The 23,361-nt window shown below is 46.8% G+C and overlaps 11 non-coding genes across 11 annotated transcripts; all 11 read right to left on the reverse strand.

Annotated features, from left to right (window-relative positions):
* Window positions 1-457: 457 nt before the first annotated feature.
* TRNAL-AAG (transfer RNA leucine (anticodon AAG)) lies at window positions 458-540 on the reverse strand. Its single transcript has one exon. It is a non-coding gene; the product is annotated as a tRNA-Leu (tRNA).
* A 904-nt stretch (window positions 541-1,444) lies between these two features.
* TRNAL-UAG (transfer RNA leucine (anticodon UAG)) lies at window positions 1,445-1,527 on the reverse strand. The gene has a single exon. It is a non-coding gene; the product is annotated as a tRNA-Leu (tRNA).
* A 1,025-nt stretch (window positions 1,528-2,552) lies between these two features.
* TRNAL-AAG (transfer RNA leucine (anticodon AAG)) lies at window positions 2,553-2,635 on the reverse strand. Its single transcript has one exon. It is a non-coding gene; the product is annotated as a tRNA-Leu (tRNA).
* Window positions 2,636-3,539: 904 nt separating this feature from the next.
* TRNAL-UAG (transfer RNA leucine (anticodon UAG)) lies at window positions 3,540-3,622 on the reverse strand. Its single transcript has one exon. It is a non-coding gene; the product is annotated as a tRNA-Leu (tRNA).
* Window positions 3,623-4,648: 1,026 nt separating this feature from the next.
* On the reverse strand, window positions 4,649-4,731 carry TRNAL-AAG (transfer RNA leucine (anticodon AAG)). The gene has a single exon. It is a non-coding gene; the product is annotated as a tRNA-Leu (tRNA).
* A 515-nt stretch (window positions 4,732-5,246) lies between these two features.
* Window positions 5,247-5,329, reverse strand: TRNAL-UAG (transfer RNA leucine (anticodon UAG)). Its single transcript has one exon. It is a non-coding gene; the product is annotated as a tRNA-Leu (tRNA).
* Window positions 5,330-18,686: 13,357 nt separating this feature from the next.
* Window positions 18,687-18,769, reverse strand: TRNAL-UAG (transfer RNA leucine (anticodon UAG)). Its single transcript has one exon. It is a non-coding gene; the product is annotated as a tRNA-Leu (tRNA).
* A 1,297-nt stretch (window positions 18,770-20,066) lies between these two features.
* Window positions 20,067-20,149, reverse strand: TRNAL-CAG (transfer RNA leucine (anticodon CAG)). Its single transcript has one exon. It is a non-coding gene; the product is annotated as a tRNA-Leu (tRNA).
* A 632-nt stretch (window positions 20,150-20,781) lies between these two features.
* Window positions 20,782-20,864, reverse strand: TRNAL-UAG (transfer RNA leucine (anticodon UAG)). The gene has a single exon. It is a non-coding gene; the product is annotated as a tRNA-Leu (tRNA).
* A 1,298-nt stretch (window positions 20,865-22,162) lies between these two features.
* TRNAL-CAG (transfer RNA leucine (anticodon CAG)) lies at window positions 22,163-22,245 on the reverse strand. Its single transcript has one exon. It is a non-coding gene; the product is annotated as a tRNA-Leu (tRNA).
* Window positions 22,246-22,877: 632 nt separating this feature from the next.
* On the reverse strand, window positions 22,878-22,960 carry TRNAL-UAG (transfer RNA leucine (anticodon UAG)). The gene has a single exon. It is a non-coding gene; the product is annotated as a tRNA-Leu (tRNA).
* Window positions 22,961-23,361: the final 401 nt, after the last annotated feature.

Raw genomic sequence — 23,361 nt, forward strand, 5'->3', positions numbered from 1 at the left:
AGTCACCTTCACTTCTAGTCTCCTCTTCTATGCCTACCTGCTGTTCACTCACTCTGTCTTTGTTTCATTCTCTCCTTCCTCAACACCCCATCTCACTCACTGGCTCTATCATTTGTGCTCTTACCCCTTGCTCTTCATTTCATAGTGGAAACATCTCTTAAATGGATCATTAGAAAATGAGGTTACATAAAATTTAAAATCTACTTATTGGAAACCAAAAATATCACAAGACTGAATGTAAGCCATTTCTTCAATAAAAGGGATTTTTTAGGCACCCCCCAAAAAACACATAAAACACCACTAGTGCTAGAAGAATATTATACGCGCTTGAAGACAGAATTGGGCAAATTCATTTGCAGTTGAAACTGAAGTTTGGTACTTATTCAGATATTATATGCACTGCCAATTTTTAGCTGAGATTCTGAAGGAACGCAGAGACAAAATGGACTTAAAGTTTTGTCAGAAGTGGGATTCGAACCCACGCCTCAAGGAGAGACTGCGGCCTTAACACAGCGCCTTAGACCACTCGGCCATCCTGACCACATGTTGCTTGTTCATCTACATAGTGAGAAAGATAGTGTGAACAAAAAAAACACACATATTAGGCCATGAGTGGCTATAGCAAGAAAAAAACTCACTGCACTTTTCCAAAAAGACAACCATATAAGCCCATGTGAGGGAAATGATCTGATTTTCTCCCTCAAGAAAAAAGAAGATTAAACACAGGTTTGTCAGAAGTGGGATTTGAACCCACGCCTCCAGAAGAAACTGCGACCTGAATGCAGCGCCTTAGACCACTCGGCCATCCTGACTTGCATTTGCAGTACTTTCCACAAGCCAGACAGCCATGCAAGTGGGGTACCGAAAAGGCATGCCCTCAATTTATTTATCCCATTATAAGCATTTCCAACAGATCTTTGAACAATCCATACAGAGCAGTACCTATGAAGAACTCTTTAGACCTTTAATGAGTACAAAGAGAAAGTGCTATTCACCAGCCACTTGAACGGCCCAAAGCTGCTTTGAAATTGAGTCAATAGCCACATCTTGGCTGACTAAAGCAAATTCAACAAGGGATCTCAATGTCACAACATAGGGTGGAATTCGCAAATCTAAGCAGCCCCTGATCACTGCCCTGAGGAAATTGCTGTAAGTGTGCTGGAGTCCAGCTGTCTACCAGGTGCTTGGCATTCTTCCAAATTTGTATGGCCTGTCTGGCCAGGGAATACAAGAGAATGACTCTTCTAGATGAGCTCTTACATGGGTCATAAGCTCATTTGGTAAGGATTGCACTTTATCAGCAAGACTTTGTACAACAGAAATATATGAGAAACCCAAGCTCTCTTGACTAGACGAGGACAGAATAACGTCCCAGGTGAAGACGAACAGAAGCAACTTCCATCAGATGTTATCCTGATGAAGAAGATTATATCTCCAAAAGTCATTTCAGAAGTGGGATTCGAACCCACGCCTCCAGAGGAGACTGCGGCCTAAACACAGCGCCTTAGACCACTCGGCCATCCTGACAGTGAAGAGTCCTAAGAAATGTATAAAAGTCACTCATAAATTTCTGCGTCCATGCAAGCTTGAAATAATTTCAACCTTCAAACACAAGGTGCAACTTTTTGCACAGGACAATAAACACAGAAGATCGCATATGAAAGCATTTCATTTCACAGGTGTACTGTTTTTATGCTTTTAGAATAACTTATACCTCTCACCAGCTATTTAGGGTTCTGTATCCTACTCACAAAATTATCTTGCCTGCGACCTCTCTCTTTATACACAAACAACTACTGCTCAGGAAGTAGGAAGGCAGAAGGTGGGGCAGTTTATGCAAATTTATGCTGTCAATGTGCCTTGCAGATTCATGCAGAATTTCTAGATCCTTGCTGGAAACAAGAGAGCAGGCCTTGTTTCAGATCAACTGTCCCTAGCAAGGAACGTCTGAGCACATCCATTCTTTTGCTCTCTAGCCCCTGGCTTGGGACTCACCCTCACTGGCTGAGGAGTGAAGTTCTGCATACCAACGTTGCATAGAAGGTATGTTTGTGATTGGTTTGAGATGGGTGGGAGGTCAAGAGCAGGGAAAAGCAAGTCACCTTCACTTCTAGTCTCCTCTTCTATGCCTACCTGCCGTTCACTCACTCTGTCTTTGTTTCATTCTCTCCTTCCTCAACACCCCATCTCACTCACTGGCTCTATCATTTGTGCTCTTTCCCCTTGCTCTTCATTTCATAGTGGAAACATCTCTTGAATGGATCATTAGAAAATGAGGTTACATAAAATTAAAAATCTACTTATTGGAAACCAAAAATATCACAAGACTGAATGTAAGCCATTTCTTCAATAAAAGGGATTTTTAGGCACCCCCCAAAAAACACATAAAACACCACTAGTGCTAGAAGAATATTATACGAGCTTGAAGACAGAATTGGGCAAATTCATTTGCAGTTGAAACTGAAGTTTGGTACTTATTCAGATATTACATGCACTGCCAATTTTTAGCTGAGATTCTGAAGGAACGCAGAGACAAAATGGACTTAAAGTTTTGTCAGAAGTGGGATTCGAACCCACGCCTCCAGGAGAGACTGCGGCCTTAACGCAGCACCTTAGACCACTCGGCCATCCTGACCACATGTTGCTTGCTCATCTACATAGTGAGAAAGATAGTGTGAACAAAAAAAACACACATCTTAGGCCATGAGTGGCTATAGCAAGAAAAAAACTCACTGCGCTTTTCCAAAAAGACAACCATATAAGCCCATGTGAGGGAAATGATCTGATTTTCTCCCTCAAGAAAAAAGAAGATTAAACACAGTTTTGTCAGAAGTGGGATTTGAACCCACGCCTCCAGAAGAGACTGCAACCTGTACGCAGCGCCTTAGACCACTCGGCCATCCTGACTTGCATTTGCAGCACCTTCCACAAGCCAGACAGCCATGCAAGTGGGGTACCGAAAAGGCATGCCCTCAATTTATTTATCCCATTATAAGCATTTCCAACAGATCTTTGAACAATCCATACAGAGCAGTACCTATGAAGAACTCTTTAGACCTTTAATGAGTACAAAGAGAAAGTGCTATTCACCAGCCACTTGAACGGCCCAAAGCTGCTTTGAAATTGAGTCAATAGCCACATCTTGGCTGACTAAAGCAAATTCAACAAGGGATCTCAATGTCACAACATAGGGTGGAATTCGCAAATCTAAGCAGCCCCTGATCACTGCCCTGAGGAAATTGCTGTAAGTGTGCTGGAGTCCAGCTGTCTACCAGGTGCTTGGCATTCTTCCAAATTTGTATGGCCTGTCTGGCCAGTTAATACAAGAGAATGACTCTTCTAGATGAGCTCTTACATGGGTCATAAGCTCATTTGGTAAGGATTGCACTTTATCAGCAAGACTTTGTACAACAGAAATATATGAGAAACCCAAGCTCTCTTGACTAGACGAGGACAGAATAACGTCCCAGGTGAAGACGAACAGAAGCAACTTCCATCAGATGTTATCCTGATGAAGAAGATTATATCTCCAAAAGTCATTTCAGAAGTGGGATTCGAACCCACGCCTCCAGAGGAGACTGCAGCCTAAACACAGCGCCTTAGACCACTCGGCCATCCTGACAGTGAAGAGTCCTAAGAAATGTATAAAAGTCACTCAGAAATTTCTGCGTCCATGCAAGCTTGAAATAATTTCAACCTTCAAACACAAGGTGCAACTTTTTGCACAGGACAATAAACACAGAAGATCACATATGAAAGCATTTAATTTCACAGGTGTACTGTTTTTATGTTTTTAGAATAACTTATACCTCTCACCAGCTATTTAGGGTTCTGTATCCTACTCACAAAATTACCTTGCCTGCGACCTTTCTCTCTATACACAAACAACTACTGCTCAGGAAGTAGGAAGGCAGAAGGTGGGGCAGTTTATGCAAATTCATGCTGTCAATGTGCCTTGCACATTCATGCAGAATTTCTAGATCCTTGCTGGAAACAAGAGAGCAGGCCTTGTTTCAGATCAACTGTCCCTAGCAAGGAACGTCTGAGCACATCCATTCTTTTGCTCTCTAGCCCCTGGCTTGGGACTCACCCTCACTGGCTGAGGAGTGAAGTTCTGCATACCAACGTTCCATAGAAGGTATGTTTGTGATTGGTTTGAGATGGGTGGGAGGTCAAGAGCAGGGAAAAGCAAGTCACTTTCACTTCTAGTCTTCTCTTCTATGCCTACCTGCCGTTCACTCACTCTGTCTTTGTTTCATTCTCTCCTTCCTCAACACCCCATCTCACTCACTCACTCTATCATTTGTGCTCTTTCCCCTTGCTCTTCATTTCATAGTGGAAACATCTCTTGAATGGATCATTAGAAAATGAGGTTACATAAAATTAAAAATCTACTTATTGGAAACCAAAAATATCACAAGACTGAATGTAAGCCATTTCTTCAATAAAAGGGATTTTTTAGGCACCCCCCAAAAAACACATAAAACACCACTAGTGCTAGAAGAATATTATAAGAGCTTGAAGACAGAATTGGGCAAATTCATTTGCAGTTGAAACTGAAGTTTGGTACTTATTCAGATATTATATGCACTGCCAATTTTTAGCTGAGATTCTGAAGGAACGCAGAGACAAAATGGACTTAAAGTTTTGTCAGAAGTGGGATTCGAACCCACGCCTCCAGGAGAGACTGCGGCCTTAACGCAGCGCCTTAGACCACTCGGCCATCCTGATCACATGTTGCTTGTCCATCTACAAAGTTTAGACCTTTAAAGCGTACAAAGAGTAAGTGCTATTCACCAGCCACTTGAACGGCCCAAAGCTGCTTTGAAATTGAGTCAACAGCCACATCTTGGCTGACTAAAGCAAATTCAACAAGGGAGCTCAATGTCACAACATAGGGTGGAATACGCAAATCTAAGCAGCCCCTGATCACAGCCCTGAGGACATTGCTGTAAGTGTGCTGGAGTACACCTGTCTACCAGGGGCTTGGCATTCTTCCAAATTTGCATGGCCTGTCTGGCCAGTTAATACAAGAGCATGACTCTTCTAGATGAGCTCTTACATGGGTCCTAAGCTCATTTGGTAAGGATTGCACTTTATCAGCAAGACTTTGTACAACAGAAATATATGAGAAACCCAAGCTTTCTTGAATAGACGAGGACCGAATAACGTCCCAGGTGAAGACGAACAGATGCAACTTCCATCAGATGTTATCCTGATGAAGAAGATTATATCTCCAAAAGTCATGTCAGAAGTGGGATTCGAACCCACGTCTCCAGAGGAGACTGTGGCCTAAACACAGAACCTTAGACCACTCGGCCATCCTGACAGTAAAGAGTCCTAAGAAATGTATAAAAATCACGCAGAAATCTCTGCGTCCATGCAAGCTTGAAATAATTTCAACCTTCAAACGCAAGGTGCAACTTTTTGCACAGGACAATAAACACAGAAGATCACATATGAAAGCATTTCATTTCACAGGTGTACTGTTTTTATGCTTTTAGAATAACTTATACCTCTCACCAGCTATTTAGGGTTCTGTATCCTACTCACAAAATTACCTTGCCTGCGACCTCTCTCTTTATACACAAACAACTACTGCTCAGGAAGTAGGAAGGCAGAAGGTGGGGCAGTATATGCAAATTTATGCTGTCAATGTGCCTTGCAGATTCATGCAGAATTTCTAGATCCTTGCTGGAAACAAGAGAGCAGGCCTTGTTTCAGATCAACTGTCCCTAGCAAGGAACGTCTGAGCACATCCATTCTTTTGCTCTCTAGCCCCTGGCTTGGGACTCACCCTCACTGGCTGAGGAGTGAAGTTCTGCATACCAACGTTGCATAGAAGGTATGTTTGTGATTGGTTTGAGATGGGTGGGAGGTCAAGAGCAGGGAAAAGCAAGTCACCTTCACTTCTAGTCTCCTCTTCTATGCCTACCTGCCGTTCACTCACTCTGTCTTTGTTTCATTCTCTCCTTCCTCAACACCCCATCTCACTCACTCGCTCTATCATTTGTGCTCTTTCCCCTTGCTCTTCATTTCATAGTGGAAACATCTCTTGAATGGAGCATTAGAAAATGAGGTTACATAAAATTAAAAATCTACTTATTGGAAACCAAAAATATCACAAGACTGAATGTAAGCCATTTCTTCAATAAAAGGGATTTTTTTAGGCACCCCCCCAAAAAACACATAAAACACCACTAGTGCTAGAAGAATATTATACGAGCTTGAAGACAGAATTGGGCAAATTCATTTGCAGTTGAAACTGAAGTTTGGTACTTATTCAGATATTATATGCACTGCCAATTTTTAGCTGAGATTCTGAAGGAACGCAGAGACAAAATGGACTTAAAGTTTTGTCAGAAGTGGGATTCGAACCCACACCTCCAGGAGAGACTGCGCCTTAACGCAGCGCCTTAGACCACTCGGCCATCCTGACCACATGTTGCTTGTCCATCTACATAGTGAGAAAGATAGTGTGAACAAAAAAAACACACATCTTAGGCCATAAGTGGCTATAGCAAGAAAAAAACTCACTGCACTTTTCCAAAAAGACAACCATATAAGCCCATGTGAGGGAAATGATCTGATTTTCTCCCTCAAGAAAAAAGATTAAGCAGAGGTTTGTCAGAAGTGGGATTTGAACCCATGCCTCCAGAAGAGACTGCGACCTGAACGCAGCACCTTAGACCACTCGGCCATCCTGAAGTGCATTTGCAGCACCTTCCACAAGCCAGACAGCCATGCAAGTTTGGTACCGAAAAGGCATGCCCTCAATTTATTTATCCCATTATAAGCATTTCCAACAGATCTTTGAACAATCCATACAGAGCAGTACCTATGAAGAACTCTTTAGACCTTTAAAGCGTACAAAGAGAAAGTGCTATTCACCAGCAACGGCCCAAAGCTGCTTTGAAATTGAGTCAACAGCCACATCTTGGCTGACTAAAGCAAATTCAACAAGGGAGCTCAATGTCACAACATAGGGTGGAATACGCAAATCTAAGCAGCCCCTGATCACAGCCCTGAGGACATTGCTGTAAGTGTGCTGGAGTACAGCTGTCTACCAGGTGCTTGGCATTCTTCCAAATTTGCATGGCCTGTCTGGCCAGGGAATACAAGAGCATGACTCTTCTAGATGAGCTCTTACATGGGTCCTAAGCTCATTTGGTAAGGATTGCACTTTATCAGCAAGACTTTGTACAACAGAAATATATGAGAAACCCAAGCTCTCTTGACTAGACGAGGACGGAATAATGTCCCAGGTGAAGACGAACAGAAGCAACTTCCATCAGATGTTATCCTGATGAAGAAGATTATATCTCCAAAAGTCATTTCAGAAGTGGGATTCAAACCCACGCCTCCAGAGGAGACTGCGGCCTAAACACAGAGCCTTAGACCACTCGACCATCCTGACAGTGAAGAGGCCTAAGAAATGTATAAAAGTCACTTAGAAATTTCTGCGTCCATGCAAGCTTGAAATAATTTCAACCTTCAAACACAAGGTGCAACTTTTGCACAGGACAATAAACACAGAAGATCCCATATGAAAGCATTTCATTTCACAGGTGTACTGTTTTTATGCTTTTAGAATAACTTATACCTCTCACCAGCTATTTAGGGTTCTGTATCCTACTCACAAAATTACCTTGCCTGCGACCTCTCTCTCTATACAAAAACAACTACTGCTCAGGAAGTAGGAAGGCAGAAGGTGGGGCAGGTTATGCAAATTCATGCTGTCAATGTGCCTTGCAGATTCATGCAGAATTTCTAGATCCTTGCTGGAAACAAGAGAGCAGGCCTTGTTTCAGATCAACTGTCCCTAGCAAGGAACGTCTGAGCACATCCATTCTTTTGCTCTCTAGCCCCTGGCTTGGGACTCACCCTCACTGGCTGAGGAGTGAAGTTCTGCATACCAACGTTGCATAGAAGGTATGTTTGTGATTGGTTTGAGATGGGTGGGAGGTCAAGAGCAGGGAAAAGCAAGTCACCTTCACTTCTAGTCTCCTCTCCTCTTCTATGCCTACCTGCCGTTCACTCACTCTGTCTTTGTTTCATTCTCTCCTTCCTCAACACCCCATCTCACTCACTCGCTCTATCATTTGTGCTCTTTCCCCTTGCTCTTCATTTCATAGTGGAAACATCTCTTGAATGGATCATTAGAAAATGAGGTTACATAAAATTAAAAATCTACTTATTGGAAACCAAAAATATCACAAGACTGAATGTAAGCCATTTCTTCAATAAAAGGGATTTTTTAGGCACCCCCCAAAAAACACATAAAACACCACTAGTGCTAGAAGAATATTATACGAGCTTGAAGACAGAATTGGGCAAATTCATTTGCAGTTGAAACTGAAGTTTGGTACTTATTTTTTTTTTTTGTAAAACAATTTTTATTGCAGGGATAGATAAAACATACCACGACATAGTGAGCATCATACAGTGCAGTGTTACAGTTCAACATTCGTTTCCCAGTTATATTAGACACAGCCATTTAGCCCACATCCCGGAGGCAGGGCGGCGTCAATTCGCTGTATTGTACACTCTGCGGGCCGAGCCCGATCTTACTGTTAGCTCTGCAGGAACTTCTTACTCTGCTTTTATGCGTGTAAAGTGTTATCGCACTACTGGTTTGATCGTGATGTGTGTAACCCACCCCGGGAACCCTGAACAAAGACCCCCCCCCCTCCCCCTATCCACCCCTCCCTGTGTCTGCGTCAGTGATCGGTGCAATCATAAGGCCCAAATCGTGGGAAAAACGGAGTCAATGCTTCTTATTGTCTGTGTGCATCTGGCGAAATTGCCGTGGGCATGATCGACCCTGTTCGAGGTGTCTCGTCTAGGGACTCTTCTTCCTCATCCCCCTCTACCAAACTGTCTCTCAGTGCCTGCACCAGTTTTTCCCACAACATTGCAGCCTCCTGCGCCTTGTCATTTGAACTACTGCGGGCCATCTAGTAACGTATCGTGCTCTCCGCAGTCGCCCACTTCAGGAATTCATTCATCCATCTTCTATGTGTCGGCGCTACTTTCGATTTCCACCCCCTAGTCAGCTCCCTCTTCGCTATGAGTAGTCCCATATCTATAAATTTACTCGTCAGCTTGGTCTTCTTCGTGTGGGGGAACCAATGTAAGATGGACACTGCACTATCATATCGTAAGTTTCTGTCAGTGACTGTGTTCAGGGTCTCTTCGATTTCCGTCCAATAAACCTGCAACCCCGGGCAACCCCGTAACGTGTGGACCAGGTCAGCCCCCACAAGATTACATCTGGGGCATGCTGCATCTGCTACATGAAAGTACTCTGCGATTTTGCATGGTGTGAGGTACGCGCGATGGAGAACATATAGGTGTATCAATTGGATGCGCGCATTCCTAGTGCCTTTCTTGACTCTCCGTACTAATTGTGTCCATGTAGTGTCTGGGATATCTAAGAGCAGGTCAGCTTCCCATTTGTTTTTAAGGGACGTGAGCGGTAGTAGGGCGTCCGTGTGCATTCTGCGATAAAGGCACGTAACAGCTTTAAACGTTCCCGCCGCCATCATGGTATACTGGCACGCTAGTGATGTAGCAGGTTCTATCAGGCCCCCACCCCAGTGCGCCTGTATGGCTCTCAACACCGCTGCATGCAGTAGGTAGTCCCCCCTCGGGAGATCATACCGTTCTTGCAGAGTCTGGTATGGGGATAACTCCCCATCCTCGTAGAGGTCACCTACCATCTGTAATCCCGCCTCTTCCCAAAGGTGCAGTCTCGACCAATCGCCGCCATGCGGGAGTGCCGTCACCATGCCCAGTGGAATTTTTGAGCTGGGATGGTGCAGTGAGCTAAAAAACGGTGATGGATCAAGCCCTGATCTTTGGACTGGGTAAGAGTGGTCTGCTTAATTCAGGCACTCTGTTCATCACCACCCCCCTTTTCTGAATCATTTTGTCCACCATAAGCGTGGAAGGGTATACTCAGATGTGAGTCCCTTGCTCATTGCACCATCAGGATTCAAGCAAGCCGGGCCGACGACGCCTGAAATGGCAGAAACCGGTCCCCGGAAGCTTGTTTCCTTCCCAGTACAAGAATTGGCTTGGTAGTTTGGTTTGCCCTGTTCCCATCATGCACTGGGACAGGAACAGACTAATTTGCATATAGCCAAGTTCTGAGCTGGGATGGTGCAGTGAGCTAAAAAACGGTGATGGATCAAGCCCTGATCTTTGGACTGGGTAAGAGTGGTCTGCTTAATTCAGGCACTCTGTTCATCACCACCCCCCTTTTCTGAATCATTTTGTCCACCATAAGCGTGGAAGGGTATACTCAGATGTGAGTCCCTTGCTCATTGCACCATCAGGATTCAAGCAAGCCGGGCCGACGACGCCTGAAATGGCAGAAACCGGTCCCCGGAAGCTTGTTTCCTTCCCAGTACAAGAATTGGCTTGGTAGTTTGGTTTGCCCTGTTCCCATCATGCACTGGGACAGGAACAGACTAATTTGCATATAGCCAAGTTCTGAGCTGGGATGGTGCAGTGAGCTAAAAAACGGTGATGGATCAAGCCCTGATCTTTGGACTGGGTAAGAGTGGTCTGCTTAATTCAGGCACTCTGTTCATCACCACCCCCCTTTTCTGAATCATTTTGTCCACCATAAGCGTGGAAGGGTATACTCAGATGTGAGTCCCTTGCTCATTGCACCATCAGGATTCAAGCAAGCCGGGCCGACGACGCCTGAAATGGCAGAAACCGGTCCCCGGAAGCTTGTTTCCTTCCCAGTACAAGAATTGGCTTGGTAGTTTGGTTTGCCCTGTTCCCATCATGCACTGGGACAGGAACAGACTAATTTGCATATAGCCAAGTTCTGAGCTGGGATGGTGCAGTGAGCTAAAAAACGGTGATGGATCAAGCCCTGATCTTTGGACTGGGTAAGAGTGGTCTGCTTAATTCAGGCACTCTGTTCATCACCACCCCCCTTTTCTGAATCATTTTGTCCACCATAAGCGTGGAAGGGTATACTCAGATGTGAGTCCCTTGCTCATTGCACCATCAGGATTCAAGCAAGCCGGGCCGACGACGCCTGAAATGGCAGAAACCGGTCCCCGGAAGCTTGTTTCCTTCCCAGTACAAGAATTGGCTTGGTAGTTTGGTTTGCCCTGTTCCCATCATGCACTGGGACAGGAACAGACTAATTTGCATATAGCCAAGTTCTGAGCTGGGATGGTGCAGTGAGCTAAAAAACGGTGATGGATCAAGCCCTGATCTTTGGACTGGGTAAGAGTGGTCTGCTTAATTCAGGCACTCTGTTCATCACCACCCCCCTTTTCTGAATCATTTTGTCCACCATAAGCGTGGAAGGGTATACTCAGATGTGAGTCCCTTGCTCATTGCACCATCAGGATTCAAGCAAGCCGGGCCGACGACGCCTGAAATGGCAGAAACCGGTCCCCGGAGCTTGTTTCCTTCCCAGTACAAGAATTGGCTTGGTAGTTTGGTTTGCCCTGTTCCCATCATGCACTGGGACAGGAACAGACTAATTTGCATATAGCCAAGTTCTGAGCTGGGATGGTGCAGTGAGCTAAAAAACGGTGATGGATCAAGCCCTGATCTTTGGACTGGGTAAGAGTGGTCTGCTTAATTCAGGCACTCTGTTCATCACCACCCCCCTTTTCTGAATCATTTTGTCCACCATAAGCGTGGAAGGGTATACTCAGATGTGAGTCCCTTGCTTATTGCACCATCAGGATTCAAGCAAGCCGGGCCGACGACGCCTGAAATGGCAGAAACCGGTCCCCGGAAGCTTGTTTCCTTCCCAGTACAAGAATTGGCTTGGTAGTTTGGTTTGCCCTGTTCCCATCATGCACTGGGACAGGAACAGACTAATTTGCATATAGCCAAGTTCTGAGCTGGGATGGTGCGGTGAGCTAAAAAACGGTGATGGATCAAGCCCTGATCTTTGGACTGGGTAAGAGTGGTCTGCTTAATTCAGGCACTCTGTTCATCACCACCCCCCTTTTCTGAATCATTTTGTCCACCATAAGCGTGGAAGGGTATACTCAGATGTGAGTCCCTTGCTCATTGCACCATCAGGATTCAAGCAAGCCGGGCCGACGACGCCTGAAATGGCAGAAACCGGTCCCCGGAAGCTTGTTTCCTTCCCAGTACAAGAATTGGCTTGGTAGTTTGGTTTGCCCTGTTCCCATCATGCACTGGGACAGGAACAGACTAATTTGCATATAGCCAAGTTCTGAGCTGGGATGGTGCAGTGAGCTAAAAAACGGTGATGGATCAAGCCCTGATCTTTGGACTGGGTAAGAGTGGTCTGCTTAATTCAGGCACTCTGTTCATCACCACCCCCCTTTTCTGAATCATTTTGTCCACCATAAGCGTGGAAGGGTATACTCAGATGTGAGTCCCTTGCTCATTGCACCATCAGGATTCAAGCAAGCCGGGCCGACGACGCCTGAAATGGCAGAAACCGGTCCCCGGAAGCTTGTTTCCTTCCCAGTACAAGAATTGGCTTGGTAGTTTGGTTTGCCCTGTTCTCATCATGCACTGGGACAGGAACAGACTAATTTGCATATAGCCAAGTTCTGAGCTGGGATGGTGCAGTGAGCTAAAAAACGGTGATGGATCAAGCCCTGATCTTTGGACTGGGTAAGAGTGGTCTGCTTAATTCAGGCACTCTGTTCATCACCACCCCCCTTTTCTGAATCATTTTGTCCACCATAAGCGTGGAAGGGTATACTCAGATGTGAGTCCCTTGCTCATTGCACCATCAGGATTCAAGCAAGCCGGGCCGACGACGCCTGAAATGGCAGAAACCGGTCCCCGGAAGCTTGTTTCCTTCCCAGTACAAGAATTGGCTTGGTAGTTTGGTTTGCCCTGTTCCCATCATGCACTGGGACAGGAACAGACTAATTTGCATATAGCCAAGTTCTGAGCTGGGATGGTGCAGTGAGCTAAAAAACGGTGATGGATCAAGCCCTGATCTTTGGACTGGGTAAGAGTGGTCTGCTTAATTCAGGCACTCTGTTCATCACCACCCCCCTTTTCTGAATCAGTGGAATTTCCGGAGCATACGGGTGCCCAGTTCCGACTCGCCTCTGCGATCTGTTCCAGCACTGGCGAAGGGTCCGCTCCTCCAGGGAGAGCTCTTGCAGAAGCAGTTTCTGCTGAAGAGTGACATATGCCAGGACATGGCGGAGTGTGCCGAACTCCCTCCCCTGCTCTGGGCCGCGGTACACTCTCGCTACTTCCTGCATGAAGAATTGTAACTGAGCTGCTAAATAATAGAGCTCAAAGTCCGGAACCGCGAGGCCCCCCTCGTCCTTAGGACGGGTCAGCGTCGTTAAAGCCACTCTGCGTCTGCCCGCACCCCATAAGAAGGACACCACCGCTGACCTCAACTGTTAGAAAACCGCGCCGGGTATCCATACCGGGAGGGATCGGAAGAAATATAGGAGGCGCGGCAGAGCGACCATTTTCAAAAGAGCAACTCGGCCTGCCGTTGAGAGCGGCAGAGTGGCCCAGAAGGACATACAACTCCTCAGGGAGCGGATACAGCGGCCTATGTTACCGTCGAGGAGGTCCTTCGGGCCATGGTAGATGTGCACTCCGAGGTAGCTCAGGCATTGGGGTTCCCAACGCAGATTCTGGCGGAGTGGAGGGCATTCCTCCCCCCTCCGTAGTGGGAAGAGACAGGTTTTCGACCAGTTCACCCGCAGACCCGACATATTGCCGAAATGCTCCAGTAGACTCTCAGCGCCCTCTACCGCCTCTTCGGCGTTGTCCAGAAAGAGGAGGAGGTCGTCTGCGTATAAGGAGATAAAATGGAGTTCACCCCCGTGAGCCAGCCCGGCGTAACATGCCCCCTTCCGAGCCTGAGCCGCAAGCGGTTCCATCGCGAGCGCAAACAGCAGTGGGGACAATGCACACCCCTGTCTGGTACCTCGATGTATCTCGTATTGGTCTGACACCAATGATCCTACTCTTACTCTCGCTCTCGCCGAGGAGTAGAGCACCTTCGTCCATTGTATGTATCCCTCCCCTAGACCGAAGTTGTGCATTATCGTGTACAGATAGTGCCATTCAAGGCTGTCAAAGGCCTTTTCAATGTCGATCGCCAATACCAGGGGGGATCGCGCCTCAGATGGTGGAGCGTCCACCAATCTAAGCAACCTGCGAATGTTGTGTGAAGTGTTCCTCGTGGGGATAAAACCAGATTGGTCTTTATGGATCAGATCTTGCATATGAGTTAGTAGCCTGGTGGCCAGCACTGTGCTCAGTATTTTGTAGTCAGTTGTAAGCATAGACAGTGATCTGTAGGACGCCGGGTCTGTGCTCTCCCTACGAGGCTTTAACAAGGGGACCATTATGGCTTCGCTCATCGATCGGGGGAGTCTGCCTACTTCCTTGGCCTCGTTATATATCGTTTGGAGTCTCGGGGCTAGTTGATCTAAGTATCTCCCGTAGAACTCGATGGGCAACCCGTCAATCCCCGGTGTTTTATTACGCGCCATTCGTTTCACTGCCCCCCTTATTTCAGTCAGGGCGATTGGGCCCCCTAGAGCATCTGCTTGTTCCTGCTCTAGGCGCGGTAGCTGCAGGTCACTCAGAAAAGCGTCCAACGCTTCAGTATGATCACTCAGCTCCGCTCTATATAATTTCTCATAGTATGACCTGAAACAGTCCAGTATTTCTGATTGTGCCGTAAGGGTGTGAGTCCCACTGCCCCGCAAGGCCAAGACTGGCTGGCTGCTCCTATTGGGGTTCGCCAACCAGGCCAGGAGTGTCCCTGTTTTGTCCCCTTCAGCTAGGGTCCTCGTCAGGTATGCCTTATAATCGAAACTACGGAGGCGTTCCATCTCCACTGCTACCGCTTCCCACGCTCCACTCATTTTCTCCTGCAAATCAGGACGATTCAGTCGATCTAGTTCTACTTCTCGAAGAGTGCGCTCAGCCTTGTCTAAGTCATCTATCAGCGTTTTGCGCACTCCCGCATATTTCCCGATGCAGTGTCCCCTCACCACTATCTTAAACGCATCCCACTCTACAGCCCTGGAGGAAGCCGTGCCCTCGTTCTCCGCAAAATACTGGGCAATTCGCTCCTCTAGTTCAGCTCGGAATGGCGGATCATCCAGCGTGTCGGGCCGCAACTGCCATGTCGGGACTTTAGGAGGTTCAGTCACCCAGTCCAGCGTCAGGAGGAGTGGGTTGTGGTCGGATAATGTACGTGCCAGATATTCCGTTCGGGCCACCGCGGCAAGCACCGGGGGGAGCACAGGAAGGAATCGAGGCGCACGTGGAGGTCGTGTATACTAGAGTAGAATGAGTAATCTCGCTCAGTGGGGTGCTGTGAGCGCCAACAGTCAGTCAGGGCCCATGTGCTCTGCCAGTCAGTTCTGCATCTCACCAAGCGGTGTACAGGGGAGGTGTGGAGTGGCGGGTGTGATCTATCTAGTGTAACATCCTCTACAGTATTGTAGTCCCCTCCCATCAGCACCGGACCTGTAAAATAACTGGCAAGCCCCCTGGAGAGACCTGTAAAGAATGTCGCTTGTTCCGTGTTTGGTGCGTAAATGCTACAGAGCACTATGTGTCGGCCTCTCAGTAGCCCTTCAACAGCCACATATCTCCCATTTGGGTCCACCATATGCCTAGTCACCTGAAGGGGGATTCCCGCCCTAACCCAAATGAGCACTCCCCTAGCAAACGCAGAATACACAGTGTAGAACAAATGACCTCTCCACCTGCGCTGGAGCGCAACACCCTCTTTTTTGGTTAAATGGGTCTCCTGTAGGAACGCTATATGCACCCCCTCTACGAACCAGGTATGAATGGACCTTGTGTCTCTTCGCCATTGTGTGTAATCCCCGCACATTCCAGGACACACATTTCAACATCCCCACATTAGCCATTGTCCCGTTGGAGAAAAGGAGAATCTCTGGTATGTAGCATCCTGATCACTGACTCGACCCCGCCCCCACCCCTCCCCAAGTAGCCCCTAACTTCCCATCCCAAAATCGTCCCCAGAGTCACCCCAACCTCTCCAGGCCCACCCTCCTCAGAATAGGATCTAACTTCAAAAAAATCGTTCCCATCCAAACAGTTGAGCAACGTGCTCACTTAGCGGCTAATACGCAGTCAACACTACGTTGGCCTTATGGGCCTCGGGGTGCGCAAACAAGCTTCCGGGTCTACCAAGTGCTGTGTCCTGACCCCCCGCCCATTCACACACAGCAAGTCCCACATCATTTCAGTCACATAAACTTCTGCTCCAAGGGCGTTAGAAATCGCAGCAAGCCCCCTCTGCCCCACCCGGTACCTTGTCAAGGGGTTCAGCCCTCTATGATTTCCCCCGATGTCTGTGGCGTGACCTTCGGGCCTCTGGCTCCTCCCAGTTCAGACAGATCAGTGTCCGAGCCCGTGCCCTGGTCCTCCGAGCCCGTTCCTTTCTCCGAGTGGGTCATCGCCGTTCCCGATACTTCTTTCACCGCTTGCAGCGCCGCTTTCCGTTCATCCGCCGTTTGAAAGTTCGTCGGCCCCTTCAAGCCCCGTCCGCGCCCTCTGTGGCGTCTCGAACGTCGAAGTGATTGTCCTTGGCGCTCCTCCTCGGCCCGAAACCGGGCCCCATCCGTGCCAGCTTTGTAGGTGTCCCACCAGGCCCAAGCCTCCGAAGACGTCGGGAAGAACAGGGTGTTCTCGTCCACCACCACTCGGAGTCTGGCCGGGAATAGCAGCGAGTACTGTATACCTTCCGCTCTGAGCTCCTTTTTCAGAGAAAGGAAAGAGGCGCGCTGTCTTTGGGTTTCGAATGTGTAGTCCGGGAACAGTGTCGCCTTGCTGTTGTCGACCTGGAATGGGCCCATCTCCCTCGCCGGCTGCAACAGCAAGTCCCTGTCTTTGTAGTGGAGCAGTTTTATGACCACTGGGCGCGGCGGGAGTCCCGGCTTCGGGGGCCTCGACGGCACCCGGTGCGCCCTCTCTAGTGTGAAGAAAGGGGATAGTCCGTCCGGGGCCACCACGGATTGCAGCCATTCCTGTAGGTAGCTCACCATGTCCGTCATTTCTGTTTTTTCCGGAAGGCCCACGAGGCGCACGTTGTTCCGCCGGCTGCGATTTTCAGCGTCCTCAGCCCTCCTCTCCAGTGCTTGAATCCGGTCGAGCGCGTCCGCGAGTTTCCCATCCATCGACTTCTGCGCCGGCACCAGGTCCTTCAGGGTGGTCTCTGCCTCCTTGACCCTGTCCGACAGCTTCGCGTGGTCAGCTCGCAGGAGTCCCAGTCCCTCCGACACTTGCGCTATATCGTGGTGCAGGGCGTCTTTCGTGGCGGCTATGGCCTCCAGGATCCTGTCCTGCATTTGCTGTAGGTCCGTTGCAGGTTGCACGGGGTCCTCGGGCGTGTCCGTAGTCGGGGGTCCATCCCCCTTGGGGCCTCTGGGCTTGCCCATGTCGCACCCGCGTCGCCGAGCCGAATCCCAGGGGGTAGGCAGCGAGGGCGAGGTTCTGCTGTCGCGGATCGGCCCCCGCGTCCCAGTCTGGGGTCGAGAAAGTGGTCCCCTCAGGCCCCCAACTGCGACGTCAGTGCCCCAGCAGAGGGCACGATCAAGTTCCCCACAGAAGGCCTGAAGTTTGGTACTTATTCAGATATTATATGCACTGCCAATTTTTAGCTGAGATTCTGAAGGAACGCAGAGACAAAATGGACTTAAAGTTTTGTCAGAAGTGGGATTCGAACCTGCGCTTCCAGGAGAGACTGCGGCCTTAACGCAGCGCCTTAGACCACTCGACCATCCTGACCACATGTTGCTTGTCCATCTACATAGTGAGAAAGATAGTGTGAACAACAAAAAACACACATCTTAGGCCATGAGTGGCTATAGCAAGAAAAAAACTCACTGCACTTTTCCAAAAAGACAACCATATAAGCCCATGTGAGGGAAATGATCTGATTTTCTGACTCAAGAAAAAAGAAGATTAAACACAGGTTTGTCAGAAGTGGGATTTGAACCCACGCCTCCAGAAGAGACTGCTACCTGAACGCAGCGTCTTAGACCACTCGGCCATCCTGACTTGCATTTGCAGCACCTTCCACAAGCCAGACAGCCATGCAAGTGGGGTACCGAAAAGGCATGCCCTCAATTTATTTATCCCATTATAAGCATTTCCAACAGATCTTTGAACAATCCATACAGAGCAGTACCTATGAAGAACTCTTTAGACCTTTAATGAGTACAAAGAGAAAGTGCTATTCACCAGCCACTTGAACGGCCCAAAGCTGCTTTGAAATTGAGTCAATAGCCACATCTTGGCTGACTAAAGCAAATTCAACAAGGGATCTCAATGTCACAACATAGGGTGGAATTCGCAAATCTAAGCAGCCCCTGATCACTGCCCTGAGGAAATTGCTGTAAGTGTGCTGGAGTCCAGCTGTCTACCAGGTGCTTGGCATTCTTCCAAATTTGTATTGCCTGTCTGGCCAGGGAATACAAGAGAATGACTCTTCTAGATGAGCTCTTACATGGGTCATAAGCTCATTTGGTAAGGATTGCACTTTATCAGCAAGACTTTGTACAACAGAAATATATGAGAAACCCAAGCTCTCTTGACTAGACGAGGACAGAATAACGTCCCAGGTGAAGACGAACAGAAGCAACTTCCATCAGATGTTATCCTGATGAAGAAGATTATATCTCCAAAAGTCATTTCAGAAGTGGGATTCGAACCCACGCCTCCAGAGGAGACTGCGGCCTAAACACAGCGCCTTAGACCACTCGGCCATCCTGACAGTGAAGAGTCCTAAGAAATGTATAAAAGTCACTCAGAAATTTCTGCGTCCATGCAAGCTTGAAATAATTTCAACCTTCAAACACAAGGTGCAATTTTTGCACAGGACAATAAACACAGAAGATCACATATGAAAGCATTTCATTTCACAGGTATACTGTTTTTATGCTTTTAGAATAACTTATACCTCTCACCAGCTATTTAGGGTTCTGTATCCTACTCACAAAATTACCTTGCCTGCGACCTTTCTCTCTATACACAAACAACTACTGCTCAGGAAGTAGGAAGGCAGAAGGTGGGGCAGTTTATGCAAATTTATGCTGTCAATGTGCCTTGCACATTCATGCAGAATTTCTAGATCCTTGCTGGAAACAAGAGAGCAGGCCTTGTTTCAGATCAACTGTCCCTAGCAAGGAACGTCCGAGCACATCCATTCTTTTGCTCTCTAGCCCCTGGCTTGGGACTCACCCTCACTGGCTGAGGAGTGAAGTTCTGCATACCAACGTTGCATAGAAGGTATGTTTGTGATTGGTTTGAGATGGGTGGGAGGTCAAGAGCAGGGAAAAGCAAGTCACCTTCACTTCTAGTCTCCTCTTCTATGCCTACCTGCCGTTCACTCACTCTGTCTTTGTTTCATTCTCTCCTTCCTCAACACCCCATCTCACTCACTGGCTCTATCATTTGTGCTCTTTCCCCTTGCTCTTCATTTCATAGTGGAAACATCTCTTGAATGGATCATTAGAAAATGAGGTTACATAAAATTAAAAATCTACTTATTGGAAACCAAAAATATCACAAGACTGAATGTAAGCCATTTCTTCAATAAAAGGGATTTTTTAGGCACCCCCCAAAAAACACATAAAACACCACTAGTTCTAGAAGAATATTATAAGAGCTTGAAGACAGAATTGGGCAAATTCATTTGCAGTTGAAACTGAAGTTTGGTACTTATTCAGATATTTTATGCACTGCCAATTTTTAGCTGAGATTCTGAAGGAACGCAGAGACAAAATGGACTTAAAGTTTTGTCAGAAGTGGGATTCGAACCCATGCCTCCAGGAGAGACTGCGGCCTTAACGCAGCGGCTTAGACCACTCGGCCATCCTGACCACATGTTGCTTGTCCATCTACATAGTGAGAAAGATAGTGTGAACAAAAAAAACACACATCTTAGGCCATAAGTGGCTATAGCAAGAAAAAAACTCACTGCACTTTTCCAAAAAGACAACCATATAAGCCCATGTGAGGGAAATGATCTGATTTTCTCCCTCAAGAAAAAAGAAGATTAAACACAGGTTTGTCAGAAGTGGGATTTGAACCCACGCCTCCAGAAGAGACTGCGACCTGAACGCAGCGCCTTAGACCACTCGGCCATCCTGACTTGCATTTGCAGCACCTTCCACAAGCCAGACAGCCATGCAAGTTTGGTACCGAAAAGGCATGCCCTCAATTTATTTATCCCATTATAAGCATTTCCAACAGATCTTTGAACAATCCATACAGAGCAGTACCTATGAAGAACTCTTTAGACCTTTAAAGCGTACAAAGAGAAAGTGCTATTCACCAGCCACTTGAACGGCCCAAAGCTGCTTTGAAATTGAGTCAACAGCCACATCTTGGCTGACTAAAGCAAATTCAACAAGGGAGCTCAATGTCACAACATAGGGTGGAATACGCAAATCTAAGCAGCCCCTGATCACAGCCCTGAGGACATTGCTGTAAGTGTGCTGGAGTACAGCTGTCTACCAGGTGCTTGGCATTCTTCCAAATTTGCATGGCCTGTCTGGCAAGGGAATACAAGAGCATGACTCTTCTAGATGAGCTCTTACATGGGTCCTAAGCTCATTTGGTAAGGATTGCACTTTATCAGCAAGACTTTGTACAACAGAAATATATGAGAAACCCAAGCTCTCTTGACTAGACGAGGACGGAATAACGTCCCAGGTGAAGACGAACAGATGCAACTTCCATCAGATGTTATCCTGATGAGGAAGATTATATCTCCAAAAGTCATTTCAGAAGTGGGATTCGAACCCACGCCTCCAGAGGAGACTGCAGCCTAAACACAGCACCTTAGACCACTCGGCCATCCTGACAGTGAAGAGTCCTAAGAAATGTATAAAAGTCACTCATAAATTTCTGCGTCCATGCAAGCTTGAAATAATTTCAACCTTCAAACACAAGGTGCAACTTTTTGCACAGGACAATATACACAGAAGATCACATATGAAAGCATTTCATTTCACAGGTGTACTGTTTTTATGCTTTTAGAATAACTTATAACTCTCACCAGCTATTTAGGGTTCTGTATCCTACTCACAAAATTATCTTGCCTGCGACCTCTCTCTTTATACACAAACAACTACTGCTCAGGAAGTAGGAAGGCAGAAGGTGGGGCAGTTTATGCAAATTTATGCTGTCAATGTGCCTTGCAGATTCATGCAGAATTTCTAGATCCTTGCTGGAAACAAGAGAGCAGGCCTTGTTTCAGATCAACTGTCCCTAGCAAGGAACGTCTGAGCACATCCATTCTTTTGCTCTCTAGCCCCTGGCTTGGGACTCACCCTCACTGGCTGAGGAGTGAAGTTCTGCATACCAACGTTGCATAGAAGGTATGTTTGTGATTGGTTTGAGATGGGTGTGAGGTCAAGAGCAGGGAAAAGCAAGTCACCTTCACTTCTAGTCTCCTCTTCTATGCCTACCTGCCGTTCTCTCACTCTGTCTTTGTTTCATTCTCTCCTTCCTCAACACCCCATCTCACTCACTGGCTCTATCATTTGTGCTCTTTCCCCTTGCTCTTCATTTCATAGTGGAAACATCTCTTGAATGGATCATTAGAAAATGAGGTTACATAAAATTAAAAATCTACTTATTGGAAACCAAAAATATCACAAAACTGAATGTAAGCCATTTCTTCAATAAAAGGGATTTTTTAGGCACCCCCCAAAAAACACATAAAACACCACTAGTGCTAGAAGAATATTATACGAGCTTGAGGACAGAATTGGGCAAATTCATTTGCAGTTGAAACTGAAGTTTGGTACTTATTCAGATATTATATGCACTGCCAATTTTTAGCTGAGATTCTGAAGGAACGCAGAGACAAAATGGACTTAAAGTTTTGTCAGAAGTGGGATTCGAACCCACGCCTCCAGGAGAGACTGCGGCCTTAACGCAGCGCCTTAGACCACTCGGCCGTCATGACCACATGTTGCTTGTTCATCTACATAGTGAGAAAGATAGTGTGAACAAAAAAAACACACATCTTAGGCCATGAGTGGCTATAGCAAGAAAAAAACTCACTGCAGTTTTCCAAAAAGACAACCATATAAGCCCACGTGAGGGAAATGATCTGATTTTCTCCCTCAAGAAAAAAGAAGATTAAACACAGGTTTGTCAGAAGTGGGATTTGAACCCACGCCTCCAGAAGAGACTGCGACCTGACCGCAGCGCCTTAGACCACTCGGCCATCCTGACTTGCGTTTGCAGCACCTTCCACAAGCCAGACAGCCATGCAAGTGGGGTACCGAAAAGGCATGCCCTCAATTTATTTATCCCATTATAAGCATTTCCAACAGATCTTTGAACAATCCATACAGAGCAGTACCTATGAAGAACTCTTTAGACCTTTTATGAGTACAAAGATAAAGTGCTATTCACCAGCCACTTGAACGGCCCAAAGCTGCTTTGAAATTGAGTCAATAGCCACATCTTGGCTGACTAAAGCAAATTCAACAAGGGATCTCAATGTCACAACATAGGGTGGAATTCGCAAATCTAAGCAGCCCCTGATCACTGCCCTGAGGAAATTGCTGTAAGTGTGCTGGAGTCCAGCTGTCTACCAGGTGCTTGGCATTCTTCCAAATTTGTATGGCCTGTCTGGCCAGGGAATACAAGAGAATGACTCTTCTAGATGAGCTCTTACATGGGTCATAAGCTCATTTGGTAAGGATTGCACTTTATCAGCAAGACTTTGTACAACAGAAATATATGAGAAACCCAAGCTCTCTTGACTAGACGAGGACAGAATAACGTCCCAGGTGAAGACGAACAGAAGCAACTTCCATCAGATGTTATCCTGATGAAGAAGATTATATCTCCAAAAGTCATTTCAGAAGTGGGATTTGAACCCATGCCTCCAGAGGAGACTGCGGCCTAAACACAGCGCCTTAGACCACTCGGCCATCCTGACAGTGAAGAGTCCTAAGAAATGTATAAAAGTCACTCAGAAATTTCTGCGTCCATGCAAGCTTGAAATAATTTCAACCTTCAAACACAAGGTGCAACTTTTTGCACAGGACAATAAACACAGAAGATCACATATGAAAGCATTTCATTTCACAGGTGTACTGTTTTTATGCTTTTAGAATAACTTATACCTCTCACCAGCTTTTTAGGGTTCTGTATCCTACTCACAAAATTACCTTGCCTGCGACCTTTCTCTCTATACACAAACAACTACTGCTCAGGAAGTAGGAAGGCAGAAGGTGGGGCAGTTTATGCAAATTTATGCTGTCAATGTGCCTTGCACATTCATGCAGAATTTCTAGATCCTTGCTGGAAACAAGAGAGCAGGCCTTGTTTCAGATCAAC

Source organism: Lissotriton helveticus, chromosome 8 (assembly GCF_964261635.1).
Source record: "Lissotriton helveticus chromosome 8, aLisHel1.1, whole genome shotgun sequence".
In the NCBI taxonomy this organism is placed as follows: Eukaryota; Metazoa; Chordata; class Amphibia; order Caudata; family Salamandridae; genus Lissotriton; species Lissotriton helveticus.